The sequence below is a fragment of the Miscanthus floridulus genome, chromosome 15 (assembly GCF_019320115.1).
Source record: "Miscanthus floridulus cultivar M001 chromosome 15, ASM1932011v1, whole genome shotgun sequence".
Lineage (NCBI taxonomy): Eukaryota > Viridiplantae > Streptophyta > Magnoliopsida > Poales > Poaceae > Miscanthus > Miscanthus floridulus.
The window spans coordinates 42,095,377-42,122,434 of NC_089594.1; the positions used below are offsets into that span (position 1 = coordinate 42,095,377).

General features: G+C 44.1%; 1 pseudogene; it reads right to left on the minus strand.

The window, feature by feature from the left end:
* Positions 1 to 27,058, minus strand: LOC136507414 (4-hydroxy-7-methoxy-3-oxo-3,4-dihydro-2H-1,4-benzoxazin-2-yl glucoside beta-D-glucosidase 2, chloroplastic-like; annotated as a pseudogene).

Consider the following 27,058-nt stretch of genomic DNA (forward strand, 5'->3'; position numbering starts at 1 on the left):
CTATGGGTAATAATGTGATGCTACCCAATAAAACCTGTTGTAAAGATGAATAGTCTCAGCATGAGCTAGAAGAATGTTGTGGCCAACAAGGTATGGCTCTTTGATTGAGTTCCCATTTGGGTTGGGACATTTTAGTTGTCACACCCAATTTTAAGAACAAAAGAGGATGTATAAAAGTCTTATGTGCACCCCAGGAATGGTCGCACACATAAGTGGACAAATTGTGAATTGTGCCAACACAATGTTTATTACATAGCGAATAAATACTCAACACATAGTCTCAAACATAGATATAATATCTACTAAATAACTATCTTGCGGATGCTCCAACAAGGACGTCAACTGGTTGACACCAAGCCTAATACTCATCATGGTAATCTTCAATCCAATCTTGATCCGTTACCCATCCAGGATTTTCCAACATAAAAGATAAAGCAAGGCATAAGTACATGTCGTACTTAACAAGATAACTAAGGGTTCATGAGGCTCAAATAGCTGACACTGGTTTACTGCGGTTAGCATTTAAGTCATCATCAAGTTTAGCATTTATTAACATCAAGGTAGAAATGATCCCATGTCACAATGATCCAATATAATCGAATAATGAATAACAATAAAGTATCATAAATAAACGATTATCATGTTTCAATTAAGAACTTGTATATTCCCTTAGTTTTCCAGGCCACCCGTATCTGTGGGCACGGCTGTTATAATAGTTTTACACTCTGCAGAGGTTGTACACTTTCACTGTGAGTCATGTTGTTCAAATGTATGGGTTAATTATGTCCAAACACCGAACACCATATAAAGCCACCTAAGAGCTCGCCTAATCGGCCAGGGCCGCAGGGTCATCAGATATAGGAACCCCCCCTTCCAAAAATATAAAAGGCCGCTTCCATAGCTAGGCTCAACAGGACAGAGGTTGTCCTATACCCAACTCGCAGACCTCTAACCAGCTAGAAAAGGGTTTCTTAAGCGACTAGAGCCAGAGCCATGTAGCCCTCACAGTTGTACGGGTTGTCCCAGCTTTTGCCAAAGGATAAGTCCTTTTAGTCATCTTTTAATGTATTGCTTATTCCATTAATCCATTCACATGATCATTGTCATTGCTTAGCACTAGCATAAATACTACCCATGCATATATCCCAAGGTTTTCAAGGTAACTGAGTATTCAATCTCTAGGGAATCCTACCATAGGTAGCAAGGAAGACACAAGCATATGTATTTTAGTGAGCATCATGAATAGGACAACAAGGAAGGTCCTTAGCTATACTTGCCTTGATCAGAGTTCTCATGAAAGTCTTGCTAGTCTTGCTGGTCATAGAAGTTCTCTTGATCACCAATGTAAACCTCACCGTCTGAACTCGATCAACAACACCAAGCAGCAACATACAATCATCCGAGCAATCATACACGAGGCAAACAAATAGATTTAATTAGAACAGTACCCCAACAGAGACAAACAGTTTTGAAAAGTTTATAAAACTATTCTACACGTTGCTATGACCACACAGACGCAAAGAACACGAAAAATGGAGCTATAACGAGAAAGTTATGGATAAAGCAAGTTTTCCTATTAAAGAAATAGATTAAATATAAACTTGAATTTTAAAGTTCAAAAACATGATGACAAATTATATGAACAGATAGATCTCGAAAAGACGAATCTAACGCAACTTGAACGGATCAATTTGGAGTTAAAACGAAGAAGTTATAAGCAATTAAAGGCAGTGGCAAAACTGTAATTAACTGGAACTTCTATTTGAATCTGTAAACTGAAAAATACGTTTTCAAAACGAGAACACGTATTCCCTGGAATCCGCTTTCGACTGCGGGTTCTATTATTAAAAACCACAGGGGCTCTTTAGCAAAAGTAACACGCGAAGGGGTATGGGGGTTTCCTAGCCGTTTGATCATAGATGGACGGCTCGGATTTAAAGTGGGGGAGAGAGGTGGCGCTGCCGGCCGGAGTTGAAGGGAAAACGGTGGCAGCAATGGCCAGCGGCCGTGGAGCTCGCCGGAGCTCTCGGTCTAGGCGATTTCGGGCACCAATCGGCACGCGACCGGTACCAAACGAGAGAGGAGGTCGAGGCGATCTTACCTAGCTAGAAGATGGAAGCCGAGGCGGATCGTGGATGGTGTAAGGCTCGGCTCGGCAGCGGAGAATGGCAATGGCGGCTAGGGTTGAGGCTTGCTGCGACCTTGAGCGCGTGAGCGAAGGTGGCGGTTCGCTTAGGGTTGCAAAGGCGTCACGGACGCAGGCTCTTAGACTTTATAGGGGAGACGGGTGGCGCGAACGGCCACACGCGAAGAATCGGCATCCGGTTCGGGATAGAGTCTGGCTCGTCGCTGAGTCGGAGGAGGAAGAAGGATGCGGGCCCGCGCTGTCAGCGACTCTGAGGAGGCAGGCTGGCCTTGCCGCTCGCTGGCTGACCGGCCGAGCTAGGCTAGCCGTCTCGGCCGAAGAAGGATGAAGGAGGAGCGGGCCTACGTAGCTTGGCGAGCTGGGCTTGGCTACGTGCTGGGCCAAAAGCCGAGAGAGTGAGAGAGGTGAGGTTTTATCCCTTTTCTTTTTTAGTTTTCCAAACTTTTGAATACAATTTCAAATAGATTTGAATTCCTTTTGAATTTTTGGATAAAAGCCAATCATCACAATAAAAAGTATGCACCAGCATGAATGCTCAAGCATGTATCTAACTTAGAGATTGATTTTATTTTTATAAATTTACTATTTGGCCTATGTTAAATGCTCACATAAATAAAAATAAATCCATTTAGCCAATTTAAATTTATTCAAATTTTAGGGTGTTACAATTCTACCCCCCTTAAGAAAATCTCGTCCTCGAGATTAGGTTGTGCTTACTCAAACAACTGTGGGTATGTCTTTCTCAAGTCATCTTCTCTTTCCCAAGTTGCCTCTGCTTCCGAACACCGATTCCACTGAACCTTGCACATCCTAATTGTTCTGCTTCTCATAACTTTCTCAGCCATATCCCAAATCTTAATTGGAAACTCCTCATATGTCAGATCATCTTTAACAGCAAGTTCCTCTAATGGTATCTGCTCCTCAAGCACACGCAAACACTTCTTAAGTTGAGACACATGGAACACATCATGGACACCAGACAGGTTCTCAGGCAATTCTAACTGATAAGCCACTTCTCCACACCTCTTCAAAACTTTAAATGGACCAACATACCGTGGTGCTAGTTTACCTTTCATGTTGAACCTTTTCACACTTCTCATAGGTGATACTTTTAAATAGACATAATCTCCTTCTTCAAATACCAAGTCTCTTCTTTGATTATCTGCATAGCTCTTCTAACGGGTTTGTGCCACCCTCAGGTTCTCTCTAATCTTTCTCACCTACTCTTCAGCGTTTCTAAGCACATCTGGTCCAAACACTTGACTTTCACCTGTTTGATTCCAAAATAAGGGTGTTCTACACTTACGCCCATACAAAGCTTCAAACGGTGACATCTTGAGACTCTGTTGATAGCTGTTGTTGTATGAGAACTCTGCATAACACAAACTTTTATCCCAACTAGTACCATGCTGCAACGCACATGCTCTCAACATGTCTTCTAAGATTTGATTAATTCTCTCCGTTTGCCCATCTGTCTATGGGTGATATGCTGTACTAAAATTTAACTTTGTTCCTAGTGAATCATGCAACTTTTGCCAAAAGATAGAAGTAAACTGAGTTCCTCTATCAGACACAATCTTCTTAGGAACTCCATGTAGACACACTATTCTCTCCATGTATAACTCTGCTAATTTTGCTCCTGTATAAGTGATTTTGACTGGCAAAAAGTGAGCAACTTTAGTTAATCGATCCACAATTACCCATATCGAATCATAACCTCTCTGAGTACGTGGTAACCCCACTATGAAGTCCATACCAACTTCCTCCCACTTCCACTCAGGTATCTTCATAGGTTGCAACAATCCTGCAGGTCGTTGATGCTCAGCTTTCACTCTTTGACAACTATCACATATAGCAACATACTTAGCTACATCTTTCTTCAGACCATACCACCAATACCTCTCTTTAAGATCCAGATACATCTTAGTGCTGCCAGGATGGATAGAATAAGTTGAATCATGTGCTTCACGTAGGATTGCATCACGAATGGCTTTCACTTCAGGCACACAGATTCTTTTCCCAAACCATAGAGTCCCATTCTCATCTATGCTAATGCCTGGAGCTTTCCCAAGCACTACATTACCTGCTATCTCCCTTAGTTTCTCATCCTCCAACTGTCCCTTATGTATCTCAAGCTCTAGTGTAGGGGTCACTTCTATCTCCCTAGCATTATAAACAATACCAAGGTTCAAGTGCTGAAGCTCTTCACATAACCCCTCTGGCACAAGGGCCATCTCAAGCTCATTGGCATATCTCTTCCTACTAAGTGCATCAGCTACAACATTTGCTTTACCCGGATGATAGTGCACCTCTAGATCGTAATCCTTGATCAGTTCCAACCAACGACATTGTCTCAAGTTCAAATCCGTCTGAGTGAATATGTACTTCAAACTTTTATGGTCGGTAAAGATATCACTCTTATGCCCAATCAGATAGTGTCTCCATATTTTTAATGCATGAACCACAGCTGCTAACTCCAAATCATGAGTAGGATAATTCAATTCATGTTTCCTCAGCTGTCTAGATGCATAAGCAACAACCCTACCTTCTTGCATAAGAACACATCCCAAACCTTGACGAGATGCATCACAATAGATAGAGAACTTCTTACTTAGATCAGGCAAAATCAGCACTGGAGCTATTGTCAATCGCTTCTTTAATTCTTCAAAACTAGTTTGACACTGATTAGACCACTCAAACTTAGCATTCTTCTCTAACAGTGCTGTCATGGGTTTAGCAAGCTTGGAGAAACCTTCAATGAATCTTCGATAATATCCAGCTAAACCAAGAAAGCTACGGATCTCACTTACATCAGTAGGTGGCTTCCAATTCAGTACATCCTTCACCTTGCCTGGATCCACTGCTATACCACCATTAGAAACAACATGTCCAAGAAAAGAGACTTCTCTTAACCAGAATTCACACTTACTATGTGAAAGCATCTAGGCCCCTAAGTGGATTTCGGTGATTAATGTCAATACAAGATTACTATGACTAACATGTGTTTTGCAGAGGCAATTAAGTTAGGTCATGGTAATGGAGATCGATTGGGCAATCGAGGTTGTCATGCCCCTACGATGGAAATCGTTTCAGTTTTCAAAGGATAGACGACAAGGTTAAGGATAACTAGTTCTAAGTGTCAATTGAAGTTGGAGAGACACTTAGAGTAGTTTAGGACTTTGTTTTTCCTTTGGCCGTACTATGAAGGGGGGTATGAATGGGTAGCTTGACCTAGTTGAGTCCAGTGAGTTAGGTGTGGTGCACACTTGTTAAAACTAGCTCTAGGTAGCTCCTATGAATGCCTAAGATCCTTTGGAGCAAACTTCATTCACATATGATCGAGAGTTGGAAGTGAATGGAGGGTCAAATACTGACCGGACGCTGGCTTCGGTGCGACCGGACGCTGGCCGCAGGGTCCGGTCAGTTCATTTGGCTGAGGAGATCAAGTCTGGAGTGACCGGACGCTGGAAGGTCGTGTGACCGGACGCTGAAGGCCAGCATCCGGTCGACTCCAGTAAGGGTTCAGACTTGAGAAAGTGTGACCAGACGCGTCCGGTCAGTTGTGACCGGACCCTGAGTATCCAGCGTCCGGTTGTTTACAATAAGCATCCAAGAGCGACCGGACGCGTCCGGTCGGTACTGACTGGACCCTGACTGCGTCCGGTCATCACGTGAAAACTGTTGCGCGGGTTGAACTGACCGGAGCGTCCGGTCAAAACGATCAGAGCGTCCGGTCACCCCGCAGAAGACGGTTCGTTTTTTCGGCTGCCTTATAAATAGAAGCTCCACTCGTGAGTGGAGTTACTTTTGCTCATTCCAACAGCTGAGAAACACGTTTATGAGTGCTAAGAAGAGCAAGGTCCTAGTGAGGTGTTTGTGATTTGAGAATCCAAGAGTGAAACCTCATTAGTGAATCAAGAGTAGACAAGTGTGCATCCATCTTCTCATTAGGCTTCGCGTGGTCAAGTGAGAGTTCGTGCTTGTTACTCTTGGTGATCGCCGTCACCTAGACGGCTTGGTGGTGATTGGGAGCTTGGTGATCACCCGACGGAGCTTGTGGGTGACCCAACTCAAGTTGTGAGCGGTTTTGGGTGATTCGCCGCGATGGAGTGTCGAAGAATCAACCCGTAGAGAGCACTTGATCCTTGCGCGGATCAAGGGGGAGCTACACCCTTGCATGGGTGCTCCAACGAGGACTAGTGGGGAGTGGCGACTCTCCGATACCTCGGCAAAACATCGCCGCGTTCCTTTCTCTCTCTATTTACTTTGAGCACTTACTTTGAGTATTTACTTTGAGCAATTCAATACTTGTTTTACATCCATAGAATTGCTTGCTAGAGTAAGTTTGGAACATAGGTTGCGAGGTTGTTGTGCATTAGTTTGATATAAACACTTTTCTAAGCACAAGGGGTTAATTGGGCTATCCGTAGGATTTGATTATTGCAAGAAAATTTAGAATTAGCCCAATTCACCCCCCCTCTTGGGCATCTTGATCCTTTCAATTGGTATCAGAGCCTCGTGCTCATGTTTTTAAGCCTAACCGCTTAGAGCAAGATGTCTCACGGGGATGGACCTCCTCCTATCTTCGAGGGGGATGATTTTCCATATTGGAAAATTCGCATGGAGGCTTACCTAGAAGCTCTAGATGTTGGAATTCTTAGAGCCACCTCTCAAGGGTTCCCAACACCTAAGAATGCCGCACAACTTCAAGGCGATGAAGTAAACTATGAAAAATGGAATGCAAAGGCTCGCAACACCATCTTTAGAGGCCTTTGCAAAGATGTGTTCAATCGTGTAAGGAACCACAAAGACGCCCATGCACTATGGTCGGACGTTTGTGCGCTCCATGAGGGAACCAAGAGTGAGCGTGAGGAACGCTATCATCTTGTGATTAAAAAGCTAAATTCTTTTGAGATGCTTCCCAAAGAAAGTGCTAATGAAATGTATTCTCGTTTGAATGTTCTTGTAGAGGAAGTCAATGGGCTTGGACTTACTCAAATGTCACCATCCGATGTTGTGAGAAAGATCTTGAGTGTCCTCCCCATTGACAAATATGGGCACATTGTGACCGTGCTACATCAAGGTGATCTTTCCGCCGCTACACCGACACAAATCTTGGGAAAGATCAATGCTCATGAGATGTAAATGCACATCACGCCACAAGATGGCTCATCTTCTACAAAGAAGAAAGAGAAGGACTTAGCATTCAAAGCTAGCCAAGATAAGGGCAAGGCAAGACTTGAGTATGAGAGCTCAAGTGATGAAGATGATGAAGAAAGTCTTGCTCTCATGGTGAAAAAGACTGCCAAGATGCTAAAGAAGCTAAACAAGAGTGGCATCAAGTTTGACGGCAAGAAGAAGAAGTTCTTCACTAGCTCAAGAAGAAAGCCAATCTCCAAGATGGATTGCTACAATTGTGGCGAACTTGGCCACCTAGCTCATCAATGCACAAAGCCCAAGAAAGACAAGTTCAAGAACAAGGGCAAGAAAGATGATTCAAGTGATGAAGATGAAAAGAAAAAGAACAAGCCATACAAGAAGAGAGATGGCAAAAAGAGAGACTTCTACAAGAAGAAGAAGAAGAGTGGCAAGGCCTATATTGTCGGTGATTGGCTCACGGACATTGATTCATCAAGTGGATCATCCGATGATGAGAGTGACAATGAGAAGGTGGCCGCCATTGCTATTGATCTTGCATCCTCACCGCCACCATCGCCATCATCCTCTACACACCTATGCCTTATGGCCAAGGGTGAACGCAAGGTAACTAAGAGTGATGATAGTAGTGATGATGAGCAAGCTAGTGATGATGATAGTGATAGCGATGATGATTCACCCACATATGATGATCTTGTCAAAATATTAAGAAAATACACTAAGATCATTAGAAAGAGTAGAGCTACAAATGAAAAGCTTGATGCTAAAAATGATTCACTCTTAGCTAAGTGTGATACATTAGAAAAGGCTAATGATGAGCTCAAAGAAATAAATGATTCTATATCATCCAAACTCAAGGAGCTCAAATCTTCTAAGAAAGAGCTTAAAGATAAACATGATAAACTTGAGTGGGTGCACAATGAGCTTATCATTAGTCACAACAAGCTAAAAGATGAATATACAACTCTAAAGATCAATTATGATACCCTTGTTATTGCACAAGAATTCTTACCAAATGAGCCACATGTTGCTACTAACCATGTTGTTAAGATTGATATAGCTACCTCATGTGATGATTTAATTGATGAGAGCATTGAGCATGGATCTAGTAGCAAAGGCAAGCAAGTGGTTGAGTGCAATGACTATGATGAGTATGTCAAGCTCAAGAGTGACCATGAAAAGCTCATGAAAGATCTTGAAGAGATGAAAAGTCACAACACCATTGTGCTAGAAACTCTTGATCATGACAAAGAGTTGATCCTTGAGAATGAGAAGCTCAAAGAAGAAAACAAGAAACTCAAGGAAGAGAAGAACAATGATATTCTCAAGGAAGAGAACAAGAAGCTCAAGATGGAGAAAGAGCATCTCAAGGTGGGATTGAGCAAGTTTGCTAGAGGCAAGCATCTCTAAAGTGAGCTACTCATGAATATCGTCATGAAGATGGATAGAAGTGGCATTGGTTATATGGCAAGTGTAGAGAAGAAGAAGGCTCAAGCTCAACACCAACAATCAAAGCCAAAGCTAAAGCCAAAGAGATGTTTTGAGTGTGGACAAGAAGGCCACTTTGCTCATGAGTGTCAAACTCCACCACCACAACCCTTGCCCAAGCATGCTAGACCCTTTGCTTTCAATGCTCACTACATGCTTAGAAAAGATTCTAGTGGAAAGATGAAAGTCATGTTCTTAGGACCCCCCAACGAGAGTAGGCCTAAGAAGATTTGGGTGGCTAAGTCACTTGTTGAGAAGGTGAAGGGCCCTCAACAAGTTTGGATCCCTAAAGCTTGAATCTCTTGTGTGTAGGTGAACTACAAGACCGGTGGAAGTCATTGGGTTATTGATAGTGGTTGCACTCAACATATGACCGGTGATCCTTGTATGTTCACCTCACTAGATGAAGAGGTAGATGGACAAGAGAAAATAACATTTGGAGATAATTCAAAGGGCAAGGTTAAAGGATTGGGCAAAGTGGCAATATCAAATGATCATTCCATCTCCAATGTGCTCTATGTTGCCTCATTGAGTTTCAACTTGCTATCCGTTGGGCAATTGTGTGATCTTGGCTTCCAATGCTTATTCACCGAGAAGGAAGTTGTTGTATCCAAAGTAGATGACAAACAAGTGATATTCAATGGATTTAGATACAACAATTTATATCTAGTTGACTTCACCTTTGAAGATGCAAACTTGAAGACTTGCCTATTCACCAAAACAACACTTGGGTGGCTATGGCATAGAAGACTTGCTCATGTTGGGATGAGCTCACTCAAGAAGCTTATGAAGAATGATTTGGTGAGAGGGTTGAAGGATGTGAAGTTTGAGAAGGACAAGCTTTGTAGTGCATGTCAAGCCGGCAAGCAAGTTGCAAACACTCATCCAACCAAAGCTTTCATGTCAACCACAAGAGTGCTAGAACTCCTACACATGGATTTATTTGGACCAACAACATACAAGAGTTTGGGAGGAAATCTCTATTGTCTTGTGATTGTGGATGACTATTCAAGGTATACATGGGTGTTCTTCCTTCATGACAAATCCGAAGTTGCATCTTGTTTCAAGAAGTTTGCCAAGAGAGCTCAAAATGAATTTGAAGTGAAGCTCAAGAAGATAAGAAGTGACAATGGCAAATAATTTGACAACACAAACATAGAAGCTTATTGTGATGAAGTTGGAATCAAACATGAAGTCTCCACAACCTATACTCCTCAACAAAATGGTGTAGTTGAGAGGAAGAACCGGACTTTGATCACTCTTGCAAGGACAATGCTAGATGAGTACAACACCCCCAAAGCTTTATGGGCGGAAGCAATCAACACCGCATGTTATGCATCCAACCGCCTATTTCTTCAAAAGTTCCTTGTCAAGACACCGTATGAGTTGCTCAATGGGAAGAAGCCGGACGTCTCCTTCTTTAGGGTGTTTGGTTGCAAGTGCTACATCTACAAGAAGCGGCAACACCTAGGGAAGTTTCAAAGACATTGTGATATAGGTTTTCTTGTTGGTTACTCATTGAAGTCCAAAGCATATAGAGTATTTAATCAAGCCACCGGCTTGGTTGAAGAAACATATGATGTGGAATTTGATGAATCTAACGGCTCCCAAGGAGCACATGAGAATCTTGATGATGTAGGTGATGAACCATTAAGGGAGGCTATGAAGAACATTCTGGTGGGAGACATCAAGCCAAAAGATGATGAAGATGATGTACAAGTCATTAACCAACCTTCTTCATCAAATGTACCACAAGATGGTGAAAAAGATGGGAGAGTGGAAAATGAAGATACTCATATCTCTCATGAGCAAATGGTGGTACAAGCACAAGATGTTGATGCTCCACAACCTCCTCCTCAAGTGGTCAATAGAAGAAACACACCTCTCCTACAAGATCATCCACAAGATCTCATCATAGGGAGTCCATCAAAGGGTGTAATGACTCGATCTCAAAAACTTACTTCATTTATTGCTCATCACTCTTTTATCTCTTGCTATGAGCCTACCAAGGTAGAAGAAGCTCTTAAAGATCCGGATTGGATCAATGCCATGCATGAAGAGTTGAACAACTTCACTCGCAATGAAGTTTGGAATCTTGAAGAGCGACCAAAAGGTGCAAGAGTCATTAGAACGAAGTGGGTGTTCCGCAACAAGCAAGATGATCAAGGTGTTGTTGTGAGGAACAAGGCAAGACTAGTTGCAAAGGGGTTCTCTCAAGTTGAAGGTTTAGATTTTGGAGAGACCTTTGCACCGGTTGCAAGATTAGAAGCCATCCGTATCCTTCTTGCATATGCATCACATCATGAAATGAAACTATATCAAATGGATGTGAAAAGTGCATTTTTAAATGTCTTTATAAATGAACTAGTCTATGTTGATCAACCTCCCGGGTTTGAAGACCCTAGATATCCTAATCATGTTTATAGGTTGTCCAAGGCATTATATGGGCTTAAGCAAGCCCCAAGAGCTTGGTATGAGCGCCTTCAGGACTTCCTCATTGAGAAGGGCTTCACCATTGGGAAGGTTGACACCACACTATTCAACAAGAAGCTTGATGGGCATATCTTCATTTGTCAAGTATATGTTGATGATATCATCTTTGGATCATCAAATGAAGACTCATGCAAAGAATTTGGTGAATTGATGTCGAAGGAGTTCGAGATGTCAATGATTGGTGAGCTTACATTCTTTCTTGGTTTTCAAGTCAAGCAAATGAAAGAAGGCATCTTCATCTCTCAAGAGAAATACACAAAAGATCTTCTCAAGAGATTCAAGATGGATGAATGTAAGCCAATCAAGACACCAATGCCTACAAATGGACATCTTGACCTAGATGAGGGAGGTAACCCGGTTGATCAAACTATCTACCGTTCTATGATTGGTAGCTTGTTATATTTAACCGCATCTAGGCCCAACATCATGTTTAGTGTGTGTATGTGTGCTAGATTTCAAGCTAGTCCTAAGGAAACACATTTAATTGCCGTAAAAAGAATCCTTAGGTATCTTAAGCACACACTAAGCATTGGTCTTTGGTATCCCAAAGGAGCTTTATTTGAATTAATTGGCTATTCCGATTCGGATTACGCTGGATGCAAAGTTGATAGAAAAAGCACATCCGGAGGGTGCCATTTGCTTGGTAGATCACTTGTGTCTTGGTCCTCCAAGAAACAAAATAGTGTGGCTTTGTCCACCGCCGAAGCGGAATACATTGCCGCGGGTGCTTATTGCGCACAAATATTATACATGAAACAAACTTTGCTAGACTATGGAGTAGTTCTAGACAAAGTACCTCTTTTGTGCGACAATGAAAGTGCGGTAAAACTTGCAAATAATCCGGTTCAACACTCTCGCACCAAGCATATAGATATCCGCCATCACTTTCTAAGAGATCATGTGGCTAAAAATGATATATCACTAGAAGGTGTAAGATCCGAAGATCAATTAGCGGATATCTTCACAAAACCGCTAGATGAGGCTACATTTTGTAGATTGCGGAATGAGCTCAATGTACTTGATTTTGGTAACTTCACTTAAAATCGAGCTTGTGTTGTCCCTTGCATTCATTGTAATATACAACATGTTTAATTTGTGGCAATGCACATAGGGCTTGTCTAACATGGTTAAGATAACCGCCGAAAAGCGTGTGAAGAAGCTTAACCTTGGATCAAACTTGACAAGCAACTAGATTTACTTACAAGTATTACATATGCATGAATGTTGTCTTTGTCATTTTGTTCCATTTGCCCTCTTGTTGCCTATTTTCTTAAAAAGAATTATAGCCTAAGGCAAAATATTTTGAAAAATATGAGGGTTTGAGAGAGGTCACTCACATCAGTCCCAATTGGTGTTTATTTGGATCTTATTCAAGTTGGGACTTGATTGGGAACAGGCAGCGCGAAGGAAGTTTGAAGATTTGCTGGAAAAGGTGCACCGGACGCTGCTGTCCAGCGTCCGGTCAGTTCACAGGAGGTGAACTGCTGGTGAAGGAGTGACCGGACGCTGCGTCTGTGCGTCCGGTCAGGAAGGGTTCAGTGTCCGGTCGATCGAAGGACGACCAAGTTGTACTGACCGGACCCTGCCTGCGTCCGGTCATGGACCACCGGACGCGTCCAGTCCCGATTCCAGAGGATTTGGACCTCTCTGGAATCGACCGGACGCTGGGTGGTAGCGTCCGGTCGCTACCACCGGAGCGTCCGGTCAGTGGATCTCGTGCGTTTTCAGGACTCTTTTCCGTTTCCTTTTCTATCGCGTTTGGGGGACTACTTAACCGTACCACCGCATAAATTTTTTTCGGATCCCGTCGCGACCTTGCCTCCGAGCCCTAGCCTGCACCGCCACCATCTTGCCGCCGCAGCCAAGCGCGCCGCCGTGCTCCTGCCTCGCCGCGCCGTCCCACTGCGCCCGAGCCTCCCTGCGCGCCCCCACGCCAGCACGGCCCGCACCTCCCTTGCCCACGCTCGCCCGGCCCCCTCGCCAGCCACGTGCCACCAGAGCTTGCCGCGCTGCCGTGACTCCCCGCGCGCCACCGTGCCTCCGGTCTTCCAGGGTCATCAAGAATCGTCGTGCCCTAGTCCTACCTCCTACATCGTTGGTAAGACCAAATTTTTCAATCTCGATCTGTTGTGACCTAGATCAAGTTGCAGTCATTGATTCCCCATTGCATTCAGGCTGTTTGACCTAACCCTAGCCGGTTCCGAGTTCCCCGCGCGACATCTCATCTTTTCTCGGTTCGCGGATCATCAGGTAGAAAGCCATTCGATTCAAGTTCGCATCTACATTGCTTTCTCTATTAGGGTTTCACATCTATTAGACATATTGTATTTATTTGTATATCCATCTACTCTATCGTGCAGTGAGTCGGTTCCGTTGTGGTTCTTGTGGCAGTTGGCAGTCAACTCAGAGCCAAGCTCATGAGTAAGGATCGAGGCCAAGCTTCGAGAGGTTTAGTTTGTCTGTTGATCCTCATCAGCATCAGTTCGCCATCTTGTCAGTTCAGATGGTCCGCACCAAGAATGTTGGTGGTGGCCCAGGTGATGATGATCGGAGGCCCTCGCCTCGCCAGCCAGCCGGATCGAAGGGCAAGTCAACCAAGCAGGTGACATCCAAGAAGCGGAAGTACCCCGACGCAGAGACATCGAGAGCAGCAGCTGTTGCAGAGGCTGTAGAGCGTGCCGAGAGAGGTGGTGCTCGCAGCGGAGTTGTCACTGCAGATCAGTCGGTTTCACCAGCACTGAGAGCTGCGATTGAGGATGTTGAGCGTCGTCACGGTAGTCTAGCTGGAACTGCCACGTTTGCAGGACGACGGGTTGCCATTGAGGAGGGTCTGTCAGCACAGCAGCAGCCCCCACCAGCAGAGCCTCAGCTAGCCCAGGAGACTCAGGAGGGTCAGGACCCCGAGCCGGCACCTCAGCTACGCCGCTCGAGTCGTACCAGTGCTACAGTTCCACCGAGGCCAGTTACACAGCGCAGAGGTTCACGTCCTCCGCCCAGACCTCAGGGTCCGCCTCCAGTGGTTCACCTCGACTTGAGGGCCACCACCGCCAGACAGATTCAGCAGCTGCGATTTGTTGAGTTTGAGGTTTGGTTTCCTCCAAGGAGGGATGAGAGAGCAGCTGAGGGTTTCTACACGCCACTGCAGGAGGATTTCTACAATGCTTATCTCAGCAGTGGGGTAGTGTTCAGATCTCAGAGAGTCTGTCAGATAGAGTCTATTGTGGCAGCAGCCGGAGAGAGCATTCGGCCATACTTGTCATATTTGCCAGGACTGACAGATTTGATTGGACGGATGGGGATATATGTACCATCTTGGGTTCGTCAGTTTTATGCTTCACTCTTCATCGATCCACATCACAGGTTTATTCACTTTGCTTTCAGAGGCAAAGACTACAGAGTGATGAGTGGTAGGGTCAGAGAAATACTAAGGCTATAGGAGCAGCCTGTCAAGATGCATGAGGTCTATTATGGACAGCAGGAGCCTCCCAGGCGTCCTCATGGAGGGTTGGTGCCTCCTATAGATTTAGTGCGACATTGCTTCAAGGAGCCTTTTGGAGAGGGGTCGAGGAGGAACCCCAGTGACTTGACTCCTACAGCGAGAGTGCTAGAGGCCATTATCAGGAGGACACTGCTTCCCAGGTTGGGATATAGAGAGGGTCTGACTCGCTTACAGCTCTGGCTTCTTAATGCCCTGATGCATCAGACAGTATTTGATATCTGGGACCTCCTTCTTTCAGAGATGGAGGACACTATAGCTGAGGGATTCAAGGGTCGCAGGCAGCTTCCTTATGCGCACTGGATCACGTTTCTTATCCGCAGAGTAGTGCTTGATAAGCCCCCTGGTATGATGGATGAGTATACAGGTGCCACCACAGAGTTCCCAGCTTACAACCTGTCACAGAGGATCAGACACACCACTCCTCAGGCACCTAGACAGCCTAGCCGTCGTCCCGACATGCCAGAGTCCACAGCTCAGTAGGATGAGATCATCAGAGGGATTGCAGCCACTGAGGAGGAGGAGCTAGAGGCACAACAAGAGGTGAGCGAGTACAGTGACAGCTCTGATGACGACTACCAGCCTATACCTCAGATGCCACCACGCAGACACAATGCAGAGGCCGGTAGCTCCAGTTCTGCTCCACCAGCTCCGCAGACAGACCCCGCTCTCATTGCTATTCTTGAGCGGATACAGCAGGATCAGACACGACAGGCATAGGAGACAGCTACCAACTTCGCACAGTTTCAGGCTCGTCAGGACGAGTTCCAGCGGTAGCAGCAGCTCCTTCAGCACCAGCAGTTACTTATGCAGCAGCAGCTCATGGGATTCATGCAGCATGTAGTGACAGCCATTGGGGTCCCACTGCCACAGCCTTCACCCCAGCTTGCACAGCCTCCTACCACTTCGACGACTCCAGCAATACAGCCCAGTGGGCTCCAGAGTCAGGGACAGCCTCCAGCTCAGTTTGCTTCACCTCCAATACAGGTGTCCTAGTGGTTAGCCTCACCCGTAGTAGCCCCGCAGTTCACTCCATTTCAGACGGGTTTCACACCAGAGCAGTCCTCCTCGCTATTCGTGCCTGAGACATCAGTCTCCAGGAGTCTTGGAGCATCCTTCAGCGAGTTGACCGGCATGCCTACTCCGCCTCATATGCATACCACTGGTCCGTCTACAGCAGCTCCAGTCGCATTGACTACTCAGAGGCTCCCCTCGTCTGTCGCCTCGTCCGATCCTACGACAGACATACTTGCAGCTTCACAGGCAGCACTAGCCCCAGCTCAGACCCAGACCGCTTTAGCGACACTTCCTGCCACAGAGGGTCAGTCAGTTCAGAGCTCAGGATCAGATGATGATGGTGCCCAGTTCCAGCTTGCCCCACATTCTTCAGCGCCCGGCTCGTCCGCTGCAGCCCCGCCCTAGGTTTTGGTGTTTCACACCAAAGGGGGAGAGGGTGTTCGAGTATGTAGTCTCAGGGGGAGCTACATTTAGGGGGAGCTAGTTATATAGTATTAGCTTATTATATACATTTGGAGTTTAATTTGTGTGATACACTATTACTTATGCACTCGTGTGTTTACTTTCATGCATTCTATTATATATATGTGATAGTGCTATCTACGTGATTGTGATATTTGACATGTGTGATTTCTACTTTGCATTATCTATATGTCATATCACTTGTGTTATGCTCATTTGCTTTTGCTTCCGCGTTTATACTTCGAAGCAAATGAGCTTTGTTACTTGTACTCATGCTTAATTCATATTTTTTGAGTACACTGTGTTGGCTTGGGTCATATAAGCTTGCCTAACTCTTTTGTTCTTATCGACAAAAGCTTATATGAACCAAGCCCTTCAAAAACCTCACTCTTTAACATACTCGAGGTGGTATTGTCATCAATCACCAAAAAGGGGGAGATTGAAAGCATCTAGGCCCCTAAGTGGATTTCGGTGATTAATGTCAATACAAGATTACTATGACTAACGTGTGTTTTGTAGAGGCAATTAAGTTAGGTCATGGTAATGGAGATCGATTGGGCAATCGAGGTTGTCATGCCCCTACGATGGAAATCGTTTCGGTTTTCAAAGGATAGACGACAAGGTTAAGGATAACTAGTTCTAAGTGTCAATTGAAGTTGGAGAGACACTTAGAGTAGTTTAGGACTTTGTTTTTCCTTTGGCCATACTATGAAGGGGGGTATGAACGGGTAGCTTGACCTAGTTGAGTCTAGTGAGTTAGGTGTGGTGCACACTTGTTAAAACTAGCTCTAGGTAGCTCCTATGAATGCCTAAGATCCTTTGGAGCAAACTTCATTCACATATGATCGAGAGTTGGAAGTGAATGGAGGGTCAAATACTGACCGGACGCTGGCTTCGGTGCGACCGGACGCTGGCCGCAGGGTCCGGTCAGTTCATTTGACTGAGGAGATCAAGTCTGGAGTGACCGGACGCTGGAAGGTCGTGTGACCGAACGCTGAAGGCCAGCGTCCGGTCGACTCCAGTAAGGGTCCAGACTTGAGAAAGTGTGACCGGACGCGTCCGGTCAGTTGTGACCAGACCCTGAGTATCCAGCGTCCGGTCGTTTACAGTAAGCATCCAAGAGCGACCAGACGCGTCCGGTCGGTACTGACCGGACCCTGACTGCGTCCGGTCATCACGTGAAAACTGTTGCATGGGTTGAACTGACCGGAGCGTCTGGTCAAAACGATCGGAGCGTCCGGTCACCCCGTAGAAGCTCATAATGGTTCGTTTTTCAGGCTGCCTTATAAATAGAAGCTCCACTCATGAGTGGAGTTACTTTTGCTCATTCCAACAGCAGAGAAACACGTTTGTGAGTGCCAAGAAGAGCAAGGTCCTAGTGAGGTGTTTGTGATTTGAGAATCCAAGAGTGAAACCTCATTAGTGAATCAAGAGTAGACAAGTGTGCATCCATCTTCTCATTAGGCTTCGCGTGGTCAAGTGAGAGTTCGTGCTTGTTACTCTTGGTGATCGCCGTCACCTAGACGGCTTGGTGGTGATTGGGAGCTTGGTGATCACCCGGCGGAGCTTGTGGGTGACCCAACTCAAGTTGTGAGCGGTTTTGGGTGATTCGCCGCGACGGAGTGTCGAAGAATCAACCCGTAGAGAGCACTTGATCCTTGCGTGGATCAAGGGGGAGCTACACCCTTGCGCGGGTGCTCCAACGAGGACTAGTGGGGAGTGGCGACTCTCCGATACCTCAGCAAAACATCGCCGCGTTCCTTTCTCTCTCTATTTACTTTGAGCACTTACTTTGAGTATTTACTTTGAGCAATTCAATACTTGTTTTACATCCATAGAATTGCTTGCTAGAGTAAGTTTGGAACATAGGTTGCGAGGTTATTGTGCATTAGTTTGATATAAACACTTTTCTAAGCACAAGGGATTAATTGGGCTATCCGTAGGATTTGATTATTGCAAGAAAATTTAGAATTAGCCCAATTCACCCCCCCCCTCTTGGGCATCTTGATCCTTTCACTATGCTTGGCATATAGCTTATGCTCTCTAAGCTTCTGTAGCACCAATCTCAGATGTTCAGCATGATCATCTTCAATCTTAGAGAATACCAATATATCATCAATGAATACTACCACAAACTTATCAAGATACTCCATAAACACCTTATTCATCATATACATAAAGTAGGCAGGTGCATTGGTCAAACCAAATGACATAACTGTATACTCATATAACCCATACCTCGTAGTAAAAGCTGTTTTTGGTATATCAGTACTCCGAATCTTCAACTGATGATAACCAAAACGCAGATCAATCTTAGAAAACACACAAGCACCTCTCAACTGGTCAAACAAGTCATCAATTCTAGGCAACGGGTACTTGTTCTTGATAGTTACCTCATTAAGAGATCGATAATCCACACACATACGCTGTGTTCCATCCTTCTTGTCAACAAAGATCACAGGCGCTCCCCAAGGTGATGCACTAGGATGAATGAAACCTTTATCTGATAACTCTTTCAATTGTTTCTTAAGTTCTTCTAATTTGTTAACCCCCATTCTATATGGTCTCTTAGCTATAGGTGCAGTACCAGGTAATAATTCAATTATAAACTCAATGTCACGGTCAGGTGGCATACCTGGCAAATCATCGGGGAAGACATCTGGAAACTCCTCCACAACATGGTCCTGGGGATTAGCATCATCATCTAGTTGATTCACTGTAGTTGTTGGTGGTGGTTGCACTATCACGCCAACACTGATTCGATCTCCCTTTGGTGTTGTCACTGCTACAACTCTCTCCTGACACTGAATCACAGCTCGATGTTCTTTCATCCAATCCATACCCAGAATCACATCGATCCAAAAAGTTCTCAACACAATAGGACTGACTGTGAAGTCTACCCCCCTTAAGGTAAGACTTGCTGAAGGGCAACAATGTGCAGCAGGTATTGATCCCCCCGGTGAATTTACTAGCATTTGGGTCTTCATTGCAATTAAAGGTATGCTATGTGTTCTAACAAATGCTTGTGAAATAAAGGAATGCGAAGCTCCAAAGTCAAAAGGAACATTAGCGGGGATAGAGTTGATGTTGAACGTACCCATCATAACTTCTGGTGCTCCAACCACAGTCTTAGGCGCCACATGGTTCACTCTTCCAGTGTTGTACGTGGGCTTCTGGTTACTATTCTGCTTCTGAGGTGTCTGTTGATTTGGCTTTTGAGGGCAATGGTTAGCATAGTGCCCCACATCTCCACACTGGAAACACCTATTGGGAGTACTAGGTGCACTGCTCTTCATCAGGGTGCTGTTGGGCGTTCCTGGCGTGGAGTCTGATTGCCCATTTGCTGCGGTGTACGCTGGTTCCAATTTTGCTGTTGATTCTGAGAGCGTTGTGGAAACTGACCACGGTTCCATTGACTGACTGGACCTTGATACCTCTGCTGATTATTATAGCGCAGGCGTGTGTTGCCTCCGGAGGCCTGTCCCTTCATCTTTCTCTTCCTGTCCCTCTCCAATCGCATATTGTCAAGCACAATAGCGCAATTCACCAACTGCTGGAAATTAGCATATGTGTTACCAGCCAACTGCAACCTGAGATCATGGTAAATTCCCTTGAGGAAGAGACGTTGCTTATCTGCATCCTCCCTCACGTCATTAGGAGCATAGCGAGCCAACTGAGCAAACTTGTCGTGATACTCACTGACAGACATAGAACCCATCCTGAGAGATCTGAATTCCTCCTGCTTGAGCTCTATCAAACCATCTAGAATATGGTGTGCCCTAAAATCCCTCACAAATTCTAGCCACATGATAGCAGGAGCATTGTTGGGACGAGCAGACTGATACGACTCCCACCAAGTCTGAGCTGCCCCCTGAAGCTGTCCCGATGCATACAACACCTTTTGTTGATCATCACACTGAAGCTGTCCTGCTTGATCATCACACCTTTTGTTTCTCCACTGCACGTAGCCAATCATCTGCCTCCAAGGGGTCAGCGGCATGAGAGAAAACTGGAGGATGTCCTTGCATGAATTTCCTCCGCTTGTCTCTTGGTGGTAGAGGTGCTAGTGCTCCATTAGGTTGGTTCTGAAAGAACTGCATCATGGACTGCATAAACTGTCCTTGCATCGCCAACACCTCTGCTACGGTCACGGGTGGTGGTGGGGGTGGTGGAGCACCTCTCCCACGTCCTCTATTTCCTCCACGGACAGACATCTGCAATCCAACACGAAACATCACCAATATGTAAGAGATAGGCAATTCTGAAAATTTCTGGACGTGATGCAGAATCAGCAGGTCAGAAAAACTGACATAACTCAAGTTCCAGATATCCAAATAATATGATCTTTATACGGTTGGAAAGCTTAAGAAATTATCTACAACTTTCATTTAGACCACATTTTCTGATTCTGAAGTTACATTAATCAAAAACAGACCATAACCGAAACTGTCCTCAGATTCCAGATAGCACAGAAGTTCATATTGTGACAGTCATAACTCTCAGATACGAACAGATAAAAAGGTGATTCTTGTGCCATTGGAAAGACACAGAAGTCTATATACTCCCAGTAAAATTTCATGACCATTGCTCGAACAGGTAAAAAGTTATAACCAAAACATCACTGACTGTTCCAGAAAACAGCAAGCAAAGAGACAGGATAGACCAACCCAACTATTTATTATAGCACTTTTAACCCTAATATTTTAGCTAAGGAACTCGTGGACATGCCCACAAAGTTCCAGCACTCAACACAAAGATCCAAATCACACATAATTCACAATAATAATCCAGCAAGCACACCAATAGTTCACAAACACTTAAAAGACTCGACTCGACTCACAATACTAAAAACGTGCCTATTACAATGGTTTCATAGACTTAAGGGGTGGCGTTCTTCATGGTGGAGGGCTCATCTAACTTCTCAAACAGCTTGGGATGGCCTAACTCGGCGTTAAGGCCATCAATCTCTTTCTGGTATTCTTTGATCATGTCTTGTGCCTTCTTCAGCTCTCCTTTTAACGCTCCAACCTTATTTGTAAGTTCACAGGTTAACTCAACGGTGGCCTCAAGAGTCTTCGATCCTTTTTCCACGACCTCTATGGTCCAACTATTTTCCTTCGGAAGATAGCATGGGTAATACAAGAGTCCATCATCCTTCTTATCATCAGAGAGACGGCCACGGTAGTAGGCAAGTGCAATGGAAGCAGCATCCTCCATGCTTCTTTCCGCGGTAGCTCAGCTGACATGGTGAGTGACAACTGCATCTATCTTGCGAGTATTCAGGGTCTTGATCAGCAACCGAGTATCCCAAGATGAACCAATCAGAGGATGACTGTGCTCCGTAGTGTGATACTCCAGAGTGGCTTGCAGGTTTGGATAATAGCACTCCAACATAATTGTCAGCAAGTCATGGTAGAAGGCATTGTCATCAGGCTTCTTAATGCTTAACTTGTCAGTCCAACCTATACGAGGCAGTGGCTGGAGTACTTCATCTTCATCATCATTGGTCAAGTCAATGGCCTCCACATGTGCTGGGGATTGGGCTATCAGAGTTGGCGAAGAATGGACCTCTTCTCCAACCTCATTCTTCCAGTTCTTCCTCTGGGCGTCCTCTCTAGGCTCCATTGGCTCATACACCGCACGCTGTGGTTGAAAGCATCCAACGTACAAGCGGGCGGACATGCGGTCACGTGTCATCTACAGAAGTTTCAATTAATTAGAATAGAATCAATTGATTTTATAATAGAATAAGACAAAAGAAGCACAAAACTTAGCAAATAACAAGATTGAGGTGGAAAGCATGAAACAAGTGAAGCAGAGGAAACTAAAAACGACCATTCTAACTAGGCTTGCGTCCTACAGTCAACAGAGCTCTGATACCAATCTATCACACCCAATTTTAAGAACAAAAGAGGATGTATAAAAGTCTTATGTGCACCCCAGGAACGGTCGCACACATAAGTGGACAAATTATGAATTGTACCAACACAATATTTATTACATAGCGAATAAATACTCAACACATAGTCTCAAACAGAGATATAATATTTGCTAAATAACTATCTTGCGGAAGCTCCAACAGGGACGTCAACTGGTTGACACCAAGCCTAATACTCATCACGGTAATCTTCAATCCAATCTTGATCGGTTACCCATCCGGGATTTTCCAACATAAAAGATAAAGCAAGGCATAAGTACATGTCGTACTTAACAAGATAACTAAGGGTTCATGAGGCTCAAATAGCTGACACTAGTTTACTGCGGTTAGCATTTAAGTCATCATCAAGTTTAGCATTTATTAACATCAAGGTAGCAATGATCCCATGTCACAATGATCCAATGTAATCGAATAATGAATAACAATAAAGTACCATAAATAAACGATTATCATGTTTCAATTATGAACTTGTATATTCCCTCAGTTTTCTGGGCCGCCCGTATCCGTGGGCACGGCTGTTATAACAGTTTTACACTCTGCAGATGTTGTACACTTTCACTGTGAGTCATGTTGTTCAAATGTATGGGTTAATTACGTCCAAACACCGAACACCATATAAAGCCACCTAAGAGCTCGCCTAACCGGCCAGGGCCGCAGGGTCATCGGATATAGGAACCCCCCTTCCAAAAATATAAAAGGTCGCTTCCATAGCTAGGCTCAACAGGACAGAGGCTGTCCTATACCCAACTCGCAAACCTCTAACCAGCTAGAAAAGGGTTTCTTAAGCGACTAGAGCCAGAGCCATGTAGCCCTCACAGCTGTACGCGTTGTCCCAGCTTTTGCCAAAGGATAAGTCCTTTTAGTCATCTTTTAATGTATTGCTTATTCCATTAATCAATTCACATGATCATTGTCATTGCTTAGCACGAGCATAAATACTACCCATGCATATATCCCAAGGTTTTCAAGGTAACTGAGTATTCAATCTCTAGGGAATCCTACCATAGGTAGCAAGGAAGACACAAGCATATGTATTTTAGTGAGCATCATGAATAGGACAACAAGGAAGGTCCTTAGCTATACTTGCCTTGATCAGAGTTCTCCTGAAAGTCTTGCTGGTCTTGCTGGTTGTAGAAGTTCTCTTGATCACCAACGTAAACCTCACCGTCTGAACTCGATCAACAACACCAAGCAACAACATACAATCATCCGAGCAATCATACATGAGGCAAACAAATAGATTTAATTAGAACAGTACCCCAACAGAAACAAACAGTTTTGAAAAGTTTATAAAACTATTCTACACGTTGCTATGATCACACAGACGCAAAGATCACGAAAAACGGAGCTATAACGAGAAAGTTATGGATAAAGCAAGTTTTCCTATTAAAGAAATAGATTAAATATAAACTCGAATTTTAAAGTTCAAAAACATGATGACAAATTATATGAACAGATAGATCTCGAAAAGACGAATCTAACGCAACTTGAACGGATCAATTTGGAGTTAAAACGAAGAAGTTATAAGCAATTAAAGGTAGTGGCAAAACTGTAATTAACTGGAACTTCTATTTGAATCTGTAAACTGAAAAATACGTTTTCAAAATGAGAACATGTATTCCCTAGAATCCGCTTTCGACTGCGGGTTCTATTATTAAAAACCGCATGGGCTCTTTAGCAAAAGTAACACGCGAAGGGGTATGGGGGTTTCCTGGCCGTTTGATCACAGATGGACGGCTCGGATTTAAAGCGGGGGAGAGAGGCAGCGTTGCCGGCTGGAGTTGAAGGGAAAAACGGCGGCGGCCATGGCCGGCGGCCGTGGAGCTCGCCGAAGCTCTCGGTCTAGGCGATTTCGGGCACCAATCGGCACGCGACCGGTACCAAACGAGAGAGGAGGTCGAGGCGATCTTACCTAGCTAGAAGATGGAAGCCGAGGCGGATCGTGGATGGCGTAAGGCTCGGCTCGGCGGCGGAGAACGGCAATGGCGGCTAGGGTTGAGGCTTGCTGCGACCTTGAGCGCGTGAGCGAAGGCGGCGGTTCGCTTAGGGTTGCAAAGGTGTCGCGGACGCAGGCTCTTAGACTTTATAGGGGAGACGGGTGGTGCGAACGGTCACACGCGAAGAATCGGCGTCCGGTTCGGGATAGAGTCTGGCTCGTCGCCGAGTCGGAGGAGGAAGAAGGATGCGGGCCCGCGCTGTCAGCGACTCCGAGGAGGCGGGCTGGCCTTGCCGCTCGCTGGCTGACCGGCCGAGCTGGGCTGGCCGTCTCGGCCCAAGAAGGAGGAAGGAGGAGCAGGCCTGCGCAGCTTGGCGAGCTAGGCTTGGCTACGTGCTGGGCCAAAAGCCGAGAGAGTGAGATTTATCCCTTTTCTTTTTTAGTTTTCCATACTTTTGAATACAATTTCAAATAGATTTGAATTCCTTTTGAATTTTTGGATAAAAGCCAATCATCACAATAAAAAGTATGCACCAGCATGAATGCTCAAGCATGTATCTAACTTAGAGATTGATTTTATTTTTATAAATTTACTATTTGGCCTATGTTAAATGCTCACATAAATAAAAATAAATCCATTTAGCCAATTTAAATTTATTCAAATTTTAGGGTGTTACGTTAGTCCTGGTGAGCACCGCCCAGGGCAAGGATCCCAGTTCCGTAGGATAAACATCAAAATGTATGCGGTTCGTTAAAGGTCAACCAATTGTTCACCCTGTCACCGAATCGTTCAAAGCACAGTCCAGCGAAGTCTGTTTAATCTTTTCTGAAAAATTGCAAACCCGAATGGTGTTCATCAATAAATAGTTATGGTAGTTGGTCAGCACTTCGTTCAAATAACAATAGAACATTGTTTGGGATCTGCATACAATTTTTTTTAATATTGGCCATTGATGTTTCTCTAATACTTATATATGAACCATGAATTGAAGTTAAATCATATTAAATGTCAATTTCCAAAATGTATGTAACAATATTATAGTTCATATATAGTTTATTGTAACCGGAAATATTGATGAAACTTCAAAGTCGCCATCTTCTGATCGGTAATCTTTTTTGTTTTGAGGAAAGGAGTGCGTGAGCATGTCATTTGAACTGCATATAGTACTTACATAATTCTCTTATCTTAGAAGCCGCCGTAGTCCTCTACCAGTGCTTGAGGCGTGTCCCAGTGGAAAAGTATTACATATGGATCTATGCCTGATGAGTTGCAATGAATAAATTAAGAATGATTCGTCAAAAATTTTAATTTGCGCATTGGATAACGATATTCTTCAATTAATTAAGCTGCTAATCGAACGAGGAAGAAAATTGGGTTTTTACCATTGTCTATCAACAAGTCGATCAGGTTATTGTAGTAGTCGATGCCTTTTTCATTAATGTCTCCGAGCGTCCCATCTGAAAGCCGTAAGCATATGCTGAAATTAGCACCCTAACAATACAACTCAGATGGTGTGCATCTTAGTTGTAGACATTGTCTTTAGTGTTCCCAACGTACTCACCGTACGAAACATATTTAGATAATTTTTGTTTATACTTACTTGGCAGTATACTGGGCCAAGAGATCGAGAACCTATAGGCGTCCATGCCCATTTCCTGGAGCAATCTCACATCCTCCTGCCAGTCAAATAAAAGTACTGGACATAAATAATGATGACAATATAAATTAACAAGCATATTAAGTTAGAAGTGGATATACATTAACATTTTTTTGCCAGAAAAAAATCTGCACAATACCAAATATATCCTGTCATAAACATATTTACATGTTTAACAGAGTAACGGCATATAAACATTATATCAGCTGGTTGCCTGATTGCTCACAATTTCCTCTTATCCCAAAAAATATATAAACCACTTCATTTTTTTTCGAACCGAGTTTCCAAATTTTACCTTAGCGTAAGCATGGAAACAATTCATTGTCTCCACAAATATTAATTTTTTAATACTTCTGATCCCCTTAGTATTTTGCAGTTTTCTAATAAAATAACATAATATTTCAAATTTCCATACAAACTGGTAAAATTTATCTTGTTTTCCTATAGTATTTGTGTCTTGGAATATTCTCAGTGACGATGAGATATACTGCATTTTAACAAGTGCCGCACCAAATTTGTTTTAGGAATGTATATAGCTAGTTAATGGCATCTCGGCATCTCAGTACTTACTCTGTAGAGATGGTAGGAATCCGCTGCAACGTCCCCATTGCTCCCATCCGCTATCCAATCGTCTATTCGTATACGCATGAAAGGAAATGACATCATATATGATGGTTATACTGAAAACTACATCTTATTGTTGGTACATATACAGCATGCATGATTATTATAAACAAAAATTATGTATCTTACCCGCAAAATTGTGGCAGAAGTGATCCCAAGTGCTTGGCCCCTTTCCATCTTCATTCCAACCACCTTCGATCTACACGGACATGACATGTATACTAATATTTTATGCATATCAAACACATAATTAAAATGCATTCACACATCATATTTTTCTTTTAAGTATTAGTTATGATTGTAACAGTTAATACTAGTTTCCTTTCATACTAACAAAAACATAAACTTTCGTGCTATAAATTAATACTTGGAATGCTGAAGTGGCGGCACCAAAGATAAAGCTAGGAGGGAACCAGTCCCTTTTAGGGACTTCCCAGTGCTTGAGCTTTTGGCCTCCAAGCTGACTGCTTATCCTTTGAGCTCGTGACCTAAGGCTAATGTTGCACCTGCTTCTTCGCTTAGTATTTTGTGAGGAAGAAGATAGGTGCCGTGAGATATGCTCATTATTGGGTCCTATATGGCTTCTAAGCCCTGAATGGGCACTGTGATTTATGTCAGAAGCATGAAGTTGTAGTGGAGCCAT